Below are 11,982 nucleotides of genomic sequence, written 5' to 3' on the forward strand. Positions count from 1 at the left end.
AAGAAGTAGGCATAAAAAGGCAGGGAGAAAAATAAAGATAAAACATGTAGATAATCCCAAACAAAGGTAATAAAGGGTGAGAAACTGAAAATATAAGTCAAACCTAGAAGAATCAAATAAATGGGGATTAACAATTGAGATAAAATCATAGAAAACGAAAGTAAGTTCACAGCTCTTCTGAACTGCTGAAAATGGATGCATTCAGACAAGAAACAGACAAGAGTTTTAATCATTTTTTTAAATTTACTATTGTAAATGGTATTTGTTTCCTGATTTCCTCCTGAGCTTGCTCATTATTGATGTACAGAAATGCTACTGATTTTTGCACACTGATCTTATAACCTGTGACTTTACTAAACTCATTTATGAGTTCTAGAAGCTTTGTTTTAGATCTCTCAGGGTTTTCTGTGTATAGGATCATGTCATCTGCAAATAATGAAATTTTGACTTCTTCCTTTCCAATTTGAATGCCTTTTATATCTGATTCCTGCCTCAGTGCTCGAGCAAGTACTTCTAAGACAATGTTAAATAGAAGAGCTGATCGTGGGCATCCTTGTCTTGTTCCTCATCTTAGAGGGAAAGATTTTAGGATTTCACCATTGTAAATGATGTTGGCTGTGGGTTTTTCATATATACTCCTTATCACGTTCAGAAAATTTCCTTGTATTCCAATCTTTTGCAGTGTTTTATCAAGAAAGTGTGCTATATTTTGTCAAATGCTTTTTCTGCATCTATAGAAAAGATCATGTGATTTTTTTCCTTTCAATCTCTTTATATGGTGTGTTACATTGATCAATTTCCTTGTGTTTAACCATCCTTGCATACCCAGAATGAATCCCACTTGGTCATCGTGTATAATTCATTTAATGTGTTGTTGAATAAGGTTAGCAAGTATTTTCTTGAGGATTTTTGCATCTAAGTTCATTAGAGAAATTGGTCTGTAATTTTCATTTCTTGTGGTGTCTTTGTTGGCTTTCATACTAGGGTAATGTTGGCATCATAGAATGAGTTAGGTAATGTTCCTTCTGTTTCGATTTTTTGGAAGAGCTTCAGCAAGACTGGCGTTAGTTCTTTCTGGAATGTTTTGTAGAATTCACCTGTGAAACCTTCTGGCCCAGGGCTCCTCTTAGTGGGGAGATTTTTAATGACTGATTCTATCTCTTTACTTGTGATTGGTTTGCTGAGATCATCAATTTCTTCTTTCATCAATATAGGCTGCTTATGTATTTCTAGGATTTTGTCCATTTCCTCTGAATTGTCATTTTTGTTGGAATATAGTTTTTCAAAGTATCCTCTTATGATAGTCTTTATTTCTGTGGGGTCAGTGGTGATATCTCCTTTCTCATTTCTTATTTTATGTATTTGCATCTTCTCTCTTTTTTTCTTTGTTAGTCTAGCTAAGGGTTTGTCAATTTTATTGATCTTCTCAAAGAACCAGGTCTTACTTTTGTTTATCTTTTCAAGTGCTTTCTTATTTTCTCTTTCATTTAGTTCTGCTCTTATCTTTGTTCTTTCTTTCTTCTTCCTGTGGGGTTACTTTGTTGTTTTTTTTACTAATTCCTCCAAACATGCAATTAGTTCTTCAATTTTTGCTCTTTCTTCTTTTTTGATGTATGAATTTATGGCTATAAATTTCCCTCTCACTACTGCTTTTGCTGCATCCCATTAGTTTTGATATGTTGTGTTATCATTTTCATTAGTTTCAAGGTAGTTAGCATATGGTCTATCTTGGAGAATGATCCATGTGCACTTGAGAAAAATGTATATCCTGCTGTATATGGGTGTAATGATCTGTATAGGTCTATTAGGTCCAGCTCCTCTAATACACAGTTCAAAGTTTTTGTTTCTTTATTGATTCCTTTTTGAGATGTTCTGTCTAAAGTTGATAGTGGTGTATTAAAGTCTCCCACTATAATTGTAGAGGCATCTGTTCTTTCACTTAGTTTTCCAGTGTTTGCCTCACATATTTGGAGGTACACTTGTTAGGAGCATAAATATTTATGATTGTTCATTCTTCTTGAAAGATTATCCCTTTCACTAATATGTAGTATCCATCTTTGTCTCTCACAATTGTTTTGCATTTAAAGTCTATTTTGTCTGATATTAATATAGCTACACCTGCCTTTTTTTGGTTATTGTTTGCTTGTAAGATTGTTTTCCAGCCATTCACTTTCAATCTCTTTGAATTTCTGGGTCTAAGATGTGTTTCTTGTAGACAACATATGGATGGGTCATATTTCCGTATCCAATCTTCCAGTCTGAATGTTTTGACAGGTGAATTTAATCCATTGACATTCAGTGTTATTACTTTCAAGGAATTATTTATGTTAGCCATGTTTTGTTTGGACTTGTCTTTGTCATATTTTGTTTGTTTGTTTCCTTCTCTTTTTGTCTTTTTTGTTGCTCTTACATTCTCCTCCAACTCTGCCTCTCCTGGTTTTTTCTTTCTTCCTGCAGAACTCCCTTTAGTATTTCTTGAAGAGCATGGTTCTTATTGGCATACTTTTTAAATTTCTGTTTATCTGTGAATATTTTGAACTGTCCATCATTTCTGAATGCAAGCTTAGCTGAGTAGAGTATTCTTGGTTGGAAATTTTTTCTTTTAGTACCTTGACTATATCATACCACTGCCTTCTTGCCTCCATAATTTCAGATGAGAAATCAGCACTTAATCTTATGGTGCCTCCCTTGTATGTGATGGTTTTCTTTTCTCTTGCTGATTTTAGAATTTTCTCTTTGTCTTGAGTGTTGAGTAATATGGCAAGTATATGTCTTGGGGTAGGGCTGTTGGGATTTATGGTGTTTGGGGGGCGTTGTGCTTCCTAGACATGTAGATCCATCTCTCTCAGTAGATTTGGGAAGTTTTCAGCCATTGTTTCCTCCAACACCCCTTCTGTTCCCTTTCCCTTCTCTTCTCCTTCTGGGATGCCTATAATACATATGTTTGTGTGTTTTGCATTGTCATTCAGGTCCCTAAGTCCCTGCTGGATTTTTTCTAACTTTTAAAAAATCAATTCTACTATCTGTTTGATTTTAGAAGTATTGTCTTCCACATCACTAATTCTGCCTCTTCAAATCTGCTGTTATTTCCTGAGAGTGTGTATTTAATTTCTTGGATTGTGCTATTGATCCCCATCATATCTGTGATCTTTTTGTGCATGATCACAGTTTCTTTTCTATCCTCTCCATGAGTTTTCTTAATATGCTTAATCTCTTCCTTCACTTCATTGAATTGTTCCATGATACATGTTTTGAGAGCTTTAATCCCTTGTTTAATGTTCCACTTCTCTTCCTGGTTTTTAGTTTGTTCACTGGATTGGGCCATGGTTTCCTGATTATTGGTATGGTCAGTAGTTTTTTGTTGCTGTCTGGTCATCATTTCATCTTGTTGGGTTTATTCTGTTGATTATCTTCTTTGCCTAGTCCTGAGGTTTAATTAGTTGTTTTTGTGTGCTTGTTAAGTCTTCTCTTTGTCACTTTTTTCTTCTTATTCTATTTCCTTGTTGTTGGCTAAGTTCCCATGAAGGAAAGCATTAGGTCCAGAGAAAGCAAAAGGGGTAAGAAAAGAAAAATATAATAGTAGTATTGATAGTGAATGTTAGCAGAAGAACCATGTGAGATCTAGGAGAATGGATTTAGAATTCATGTAAGCTGTGTATAGTTATAACTGTAAAAAAGTGGAGTGCTTATAATGAGATAGTAAACTGAATATGGGGAGGAATATACTATGAATTAAAAGGTTAGTGTGGTCAGGAAAGAGGGAAAAAGAAAAGAGAGGACAATAATATAAACAGTGAATAAATGATAGAAAACAGATTAGAGGTATTAGAGATAAAAATCAGAAATATTGGGGGCTAAACAGAGAGAGGTAGAATGTATAAGAAACAATAAATGATGGAGGAGAGAATGATGTAAAGGAAAGGGGATAGCATTGGTAGCCAAAATCAGTACATACAGAAAAGAGAAAATTGAGGATGAGGAAGCACAGCAAATAAGAAATGTTGCCTGCAGCATTAATATAAAAAAGGAAAAATAAATAAAGGAAAAAGAAAGAGTGAAGAAAAAAAGCAGAGCAAGAAAAAGAGATGGGAGAAAAAAGAAAAAGAGAAAAAAAGGGTAGTGGGGGAATAAAGAGGAAGATAAACAAGAAAACAAAACAATAAAAAAGATCGGACAAGACCTCAGGCAAAGAATCCTCTTTGCAAATGAATAAACTGCTTAGGTGTCTGACCTTCTCCATTTCTCCCTTCCTCACTTCCCTCTCTCCCGAGGCAGCAGGAAGGCTGCGTGAGGGCTCCTGTAGGAAATTCAAATGGGTCCCTGGTGAACCAACTCACCTGAGAAAATAATGTCTCTTAATTTCTTGAGAGAGCACCCACCCCTTGCCAGGAAACCTAAATATGCTATTGGAAGCCTGTAAGGCACATCCTACTGTCCCTCTCCCTTAGGTGTGTGACAAGGGGGCTAGTTAATTTTCTGACCCCACCTTCTCCCAGACCAAGTTTCCTATCCCATGGCATTTAGGTAAATTGAGCTCCCTCACCAGATTCACCTCTCCTCTCTTCCTAGGCTCTCCCTAAGTCAGCTAATATGCTCCTCCAAACTCAATAAAAGGTGGGGGGGGAGGGGGACTAGAAAATTGGACCTGCACTCCTGGGGACTTTCTGTACCTCCCACCTAAACTCTCCTACTCCCAGAGTTAGTCCATGACTGGAGGGATAGGGCAGTGCCAGATTTCCAGGAGTGCTTTCCCCAGGAAACAGAGTCCTGGGAGAATGTGGACTTGGGGTATGTGGGTCTGTGAAATGTGGGCCTTGGGAATTCAGGGGACACAGGCTTGGGGTTCACATGTTTGGAAAGATGGGGCTTGGAAACTCTACCCCATGACTGACAGTTATCAGTGAATGCCACAGCTCTTAGTCCTAGGGGAAAGGGATTTATCTTCCCACAGCTTCCAAGTTCAGTGTTAGAAACCCACAGTCCTACCCTGAGCAAGCAATAATTCTGCTGCAGACTTGCCAGATTAATGTCCAGACACCTCTCACCCTGCAGGTTCCTGAAACAGCCTGCTCCAGCAAGATTCCATCACCACACAGCCAGTCCTTTGTAAGAGAGATGATGAGAGTGTACTTACTCAGACACCATCTTGCCCTGCCTAAATCCCCATGTCTTCTTAATATCCTTTTTCTTTTTAGTCATGTTTTCTTTAAATTCTTTGAATTGATTTGGATAGTTGTGTAATTATAATTGATTAATTTTCTTAAATCCTGTAACTGTTCAGGATATTTGGTTTCTTCCTTTCACTGGGCCACTCCTTTGATTTCCTAGTATGGCTTATAATTTTTGCTGATGTCTAAGCAGCTGAAAATATTGGTGAATTTACTCTTATGGCCAATTTTTCTCTCTTGCCTCTTTTTTATTTTACAGCTCTTCTTTGGTATTTGGCTCAACTTATTCTATGTTTTTAAGTTGCCCAACTTAATTTATCAAAAATGGGCCAGGGATTCACTAATTGCATGCAAAATTTTTCCCCAGGGTTAGAATACAGAGAGAACCATAAGCAATTTTTGTTCATTTTATTTTCAGACTGGCCAGCAGATGGGTCTCATCAGAACACTTTTCCATGGAGGTGTTTCAATCTGTTTTCCTGTGTTTAGGTCTGGCCAGAGCTGACATTTAAAGTGGGCTCTCAAAGTAGATGCAACCCCAGGTACTGGTTCTCCTCAGGACTACAGAAACCCACAGGTTCTATGGCCATGACAGATGGCTCTGGAGTTCAGTGCCATGTCAGTTGACCCTACTTTGGAGTTTGTGTTCCTGAGTGTGATGGAATTGGACTCAGATGCGAACTTTCTACACATGCCTCTTCTGTTACTTTTACTGGACCTGTGGTTGGCACTGGGGTTGGTGTACACTCAGGAGACCTAAATCTCTGGACTGTCCATGTGACAGCCAGTCCCTGAGCCTCAGCAGTCTTGCAACTCCTACCCTCTGGTTTATTGGACTTACCCTGGCCACCTAACAGGGAGGTGAAGAAGGTCAACCACCACACCAGGGAGCCAAGAGTGCTTACAACTGAAAGCAGGAGAATTGCATCCAGCATCCATGTGGAATCTAAGCCCCCTCTCAATATACAGGTAGAGTGGCATAACCATCCTAGGGTCCACAGGATGGAGGAATAGAGTATGGATTAGAGTGGACTTACTGATATTCTACTATGGAACTATTGTGATTAGTAATGAAAGAAGTGTAGCACTGATGTGGAGAAAGTGGCCATGGTAGCTGCTGAGTGTAGGGAGAGGGAAGGAGGTATGTGGGGACATTTTCAAGACTTTGAGTTGTCCTGGGTAATACTACAGGGACAGATGCTGGACATTGTATGTCCTGCCATGGCCCACGGTGGACTGGGGAAGAGTGTAAACTACAATGTAAACCATTATCCATGTGGTGCAGCAGTGCTCCAAAATGTATTCACCAAATGCAATGAACATCCCACGATGATGAAAGAGGTTGTTGATGTAGGAGGAATGGGGTGAAGGGGTGCGGGGTATGTGGGGACCTCATATTTTTAATGTAACATTTAAAAAAAAAAGAGAGGAAATAAATAAATATTATACTGATGCAAAACTAAAAAAATAAATAAAGTGGGCTCTGCTGGCTAAACTCACAGGAATGAAGCCCCTTGACTCCCCCTCTTTGCCGTTGTAACTGCTGGCAGTGAGAAATCTGTTCCCTTCAGAGTCAGCTGCAGTGAGCCAGGGTTTTTTTATTTTATTTTATTTTTTATTGATTTTGTAAAAATATTAATTAAAAAAAATATGAGGTCCCATTCAACCCCACCACCCCCACCCCACCACTCCCCGCCCAGCAACACTCACTCCCATCATCATGACATATCCATTGCATTTGGTAAGTACATCTCTGGGCATCTCTGCACCTCATGGTCAATGGTCCACATCGTGGCCCATACTCTCCCACATTCCATCCAGTGGGCCCTGGGAGGATTTACAATGTCTGGTGATTGCCCCTGAAGCACCGTCCAGGGCAACTCCAAGTCCCAAAGGCACCTCCACATCTCATCTCTTCCTGCCATTCTCCATACCCATCAGCCACCATGTCCACTTTTCCCATTCCAATGCCACCTTTTCTCTGTGGACCTTGGATTGGTTGTGTCCGTTGCACCTCTATGTCAAGAGGAGGCTCAGATTCCACATGGATAGTGGATGCAATCCTCCTGCTTTCAGTTGTAGGCACTCTAGGCTCCATGGTGTGGTGGTTGTCCTTCTTCAACTCCATCTTAGCTGAGTGAGGTGAGTCCAATAAATCAGATTGTAGGAGCTGAAGTCTGTTGAGGCTCAGGGCCTGGCTATCATATTGTCAGTCCAGAGATTCAAATCCCCTAAATATATCTTAAACCCCAACACCAACTACAATTCCAGTAAAGTAGCATGAAAGTCTTGTGAAAAGAGATCCCATCTGAGTCCAATTTCATCCCACAGAAATACCAGCTCCAAAGAAGGGCCATCTGACATGGCAGTGAACCCCATCTGCCATGACCATAGAACCCATGGGTCTCTTTAGCCCTCAAAGGAACGAATACCTGGGGTTGTATCTACTTTATCTGTCTCTTAGACTCTGCTCAGTTGTGCATAAGGGCAATCCTTCTGACAGCCTCCAGACTCTTTTTTAGAGACTCTTTTTTAGTAGCCATATAAACTCATTTCTCCTTTCCATTCCCCCTTCCATTAGGTCAAACAGCATTTTAAAGTCATGTTATTATATGTAGACAGGGATATTCTGCTGATCTCCATTGAACCTTCAATTCAAGGTCATTTTCCATTGCATTATCAGTTGGTACTTGGTTGTGATCCCTCGGTGCCAGGGAGGCTCATCCCCGGGTGTCATGTCCCATGCTGGGGGGAAGGCATTGCATTTACATGCTGAGTTTGGCTTCAAGACTGGCCACATTTGAGTAACATGAAGGCTGTCAGGAGGAAATTCCCAGGCACAGTGCTGCTCTAGGCCTTGTTCTTATTTCAGGCATATAGGCTCACAAGCATAGTCATTAGTATCATGCTCTCACTGTTGGACCCTCATTCCTTCCTGGTCCTTACCGTTGCACCTGGGGGACTGCTGCTGTTCCCCTAGGGACCACGACAGAACACCCCTTGAGCCAGGGTTTTTACTCCAACTTATTATCTTGGGGAGGGAAGCCCTTTCCATTCACCACAGTAGTTTGTTAAGCTATGTTTGTTGTTTTGGATTCATCATCTCTCTGTCCCTCACCATCCTAGGAGTTGTGTAGCACTGTCTTTCTGTTATCATCCCCAAATCAGATACCTTGGACAGCTTTTGGCTCTTTCCCCATTGCTTCTGTGAAAGAGCTGATCTGTTTGCCTATTCCAATGCCATCTTCAGACAATTCCCTTTTTAATTCTTTTTAAGCGTGGGCCAATAATTCAAGACTAATTTGTGATTTTAACAAACAAAACCAAGTAAGTATTATACATGAAGATACTGTCTGATAAGAAAACTCTTAAAAATCTTATTAACCTATCATGTCATTTTTCCCTTAATTCTTTTTTCTTATTGTCTTTTTTATAGATAAATAGATCACAAAATGTTATGGTAAAAAACGTAAGAGGTTCCCATATACCCCACTCTCCACCCCCCACCCCACTCCTCCTACTTTAACATCCCCTTTCATCAGTAAGGCACATTCATTCCATTTGATGAATACACTCTGGAGCACTGCTACACTGCATGGACCATAGTTTACACTGTAGTTCACATGCTACCCCAGTCCATCCAGGGGGTTCCTATCATGTCTTAACCAACCATGGCCTTGACAGATAAATTCCCTTTTTTGAACACCTACAAATTTCTATGTCTATTCAAGGTTATCCTACATCTTCGTGTTTCTCATTCTGCCATAACCTGTCATTTTACTTTGATAAAACTATTTCCTTTCTTTTAACAGAACATACCCTGCATCTTTACATAGTTATCAAAAGAGGACTTGAAAACTGTCTTCAACCAAACATTCTTGAAAACACAATATACAATTTTGATCCTTTGAGGGTCTAGTAGCTATAATGCTATATTATTTCATTAGAAAACTGTACAAATTTAGGAAGAAGAGACCCAAGTTGAATAAAATTTCATCCTTATATTGCACTTATTAATAGTATTGATAATTCCAAACATAGCTATTTTTAATTAGTTAATATTAGTTTGCCTAGGGATATCCTGAATTATGTGAACATTAATTTTCTTCAAAAATTTGGATTTAATTCTATGAGTACTCTGTTTTCACTGGAAATATTAGAAGTTTGTTTTCTTTAACTTCTGGAACTATAATTGTACTAGTTCATAAATAAGTGTTTTTTTTATCTTTATGCCAACTTGAATAGAGTTCTTTAAAGAAATTTCATAAGTTAATTTGGTAATAAGATTCAGAAGTAGGAAAATATTCACCAAACCTACAATCAGAAACAAATGGATATCTTATAGCTTCAAGTAAAAATAATTTAGCTATTTGTCTGACCTAAAAACATAGAAATAAATAAAACAGAAATCTCATGAGCTTACAATTTCTCTTTTGCCTCTTGTAAAGAATCCTTTAATGAAACTATTTTTAAGTCTTGCAAATTTTGGTAAATTCTAAGTACCATTTAAAGTAGGCATTCCATTTAGCTGCTTGGTTTGGGAGCTCCTTTCTTAAGTGATGAGTAATTTTGTTTAATTGGATATTCCACAATGGACACTGAAATTCCAGGTTTTCTTTGGTGAGATTTTTCATTTTGTTAGCTTGGCACAGCTTCCAGCCCCATAAATTTTGAAAATGTAGTCTGTCAGAGTGCCAAAGAATAGAGAATCAAAGTTTTCAGATAAATAGGAGGATCCCATCTTTATAATTTCCCTTCTTACCTTGTGTACAGGACAAAGAAACCAGCAGTAGTAGAAATGAAACTGGTCTGTATCAAAAGACTAGGGCCCCTCAGCCTCAAATTTTGAACTTTCTTATCAATAAGATTAATCTAATAACCTTTGGACTGAGAGCTAGCAAGATCAGAGAACTCAAACACAAAATTTGTGAAGCTCAGATCTGAAAGGGACTCCTCCATGAACCTCAGAGATGGTGAGGTGAAAAAAATCGAAAAGGATTTGACAGACCCTTTTTTTTAGGAGATACCAGGGTTTGAACCTGGGACCTTATACAAGCACTCAACCACTGAGCTACATCTGCTCCCTTCAGCAGGCACATTTGTTTTTCTAATTGTCTTCAGAGTCATTAACAGTCACCTCTGGATCCAGTCCTCATAACTAAAACTACTGAAAAATGAAAAAAATATATCCAAAGGAAATTAATTTTGTGGATCCCACAGGTTTTCTTTTTTTTTTTTTGAGGTACCCAGGCTGGGGATGAAATCCAGGACCTCAAATGTAGGAAGTCAGTGCTCCACACTGAGCTACATCTGCTCCCTCTTGTAACTTTTTAAAGCAATTCTTGAATTGACAACATACAATCTATAAAGTGGAAGGGAGATCAGAATGATGAGATCAAAAAGACATCTATAGGCAGGACAAGTAGTCTTAGAGAAAATAATCATATTGATTGACACCTGATAGTTTTCCTTACTTGGCTTAGCCTTGACTTAGAGTAACTGCTTTGCTACCAAGCTCACAAACATATTGATTCTGTAGATCCATCTACCACACACCATGAGGACCAAGGCCCCGTTTGGGATCACAGAGAATTTGTTTCTTAGTGAAATTGTTTTCAAACTTTGATTCCTATAGACATCATACCTGCAGTTTTCAAATACTCAAAACCAGGTCACACATGGGAACAATTGAATTGGAATTTCTGATGCTAGTAACTAAGCATGAGAATTTGTTTTAAGTTCCCAGGAGATTTTGGTATGCAGAGACTTTTGAGATTCTTTCCTTTAGAGTACATGATGCAATATGGGAAACTTCTGCATTAAATGTGCAAATAGTCATAAGCACAATTGCATATTTTTATTAAAAGGAAATTTATTTTCTTATATATCTAACACAGTTTTATACATCTTACAATGTATTTTCAGTGATATTTACAACCATATTCAGAATTTTAACAATCTACTAAAATTAGAAAATTAATAAAAGTGAAATCCTTCAATTCCATTCAAATATAAATTCAAATTCTTAATAAGAAAATCATAAACTTGTGTAGTTCTCTATGCTAAGTACTTACATTTTAATTTTTGTGCTACAAAAACAAAGTTACAAATCCAGTTTCTCATTTTATCTTAGGAAAGTTAGTAAGAATAAAATGTCCAAGACACCTTGCGGCCCCTGCCCTAATACTCACCTCTCCCGTTCTCCATCTCGTTAGCCTGTTTCATTCATGTCACATTAATGTCAATCATGTTTTCATATTTCTTCATCTTCCACTTTATTTTTATTCCCAGACTTACTTCCTCCAGGGAATTAAAACGCTTTGTCCATATAGAACCATTATATCTGGTTCCCTTTTGTATCTCCAGGACTTTTATTATTTCTTATTACAAAGAATGAATTTTAAAATATTTATTGATTTAATTAATAAAGTAATCTTTCACTCATCCTTCTCAGTGGCCTTATCGCTTTCTCTTCATTTTCTAAGAACATAAGAGGATTTTAATTTTTAAATTATATTGTAAATCCAATCAAGGTGAACAGAATGCATCTCATTGAATGAAACCCTGATTAAATTCAGTATCTGTGCAATCGGTGTTTATTCCTGGAATCAACCATGGATTTATTATTTTCCTTATATAAAGGGAATACAAATACACATTGCATTTTCCCATAGAAAAAAGTAGGTGAGCAGTGCAGAACTATGGGAGAAGAAAAAACTGTGGCTTTTCTGTGGAACTTCTCTCAGATTGAGTTGACTTCAAGGGTCCCTCTTATTTTTTGGATTCTGGGGAGTTCTCCATGGCATGGCCTTCC

Source organism: Dasypus novemcinctus, chromosome 14 (genome assembly GCF_030445035.2).
Source record: "Dasypus novemcinctus isolate mDasNov1 chromosome 14, mDasNov1.1.hap2, whole genome shotgun sequence".
Taxonomy (NCBI): Eukaryota; Metazoa; Chordata; class Mammalia; order Cingulata; family Dasypodidae; genus Dasypus; species Dasypus novemcinctus.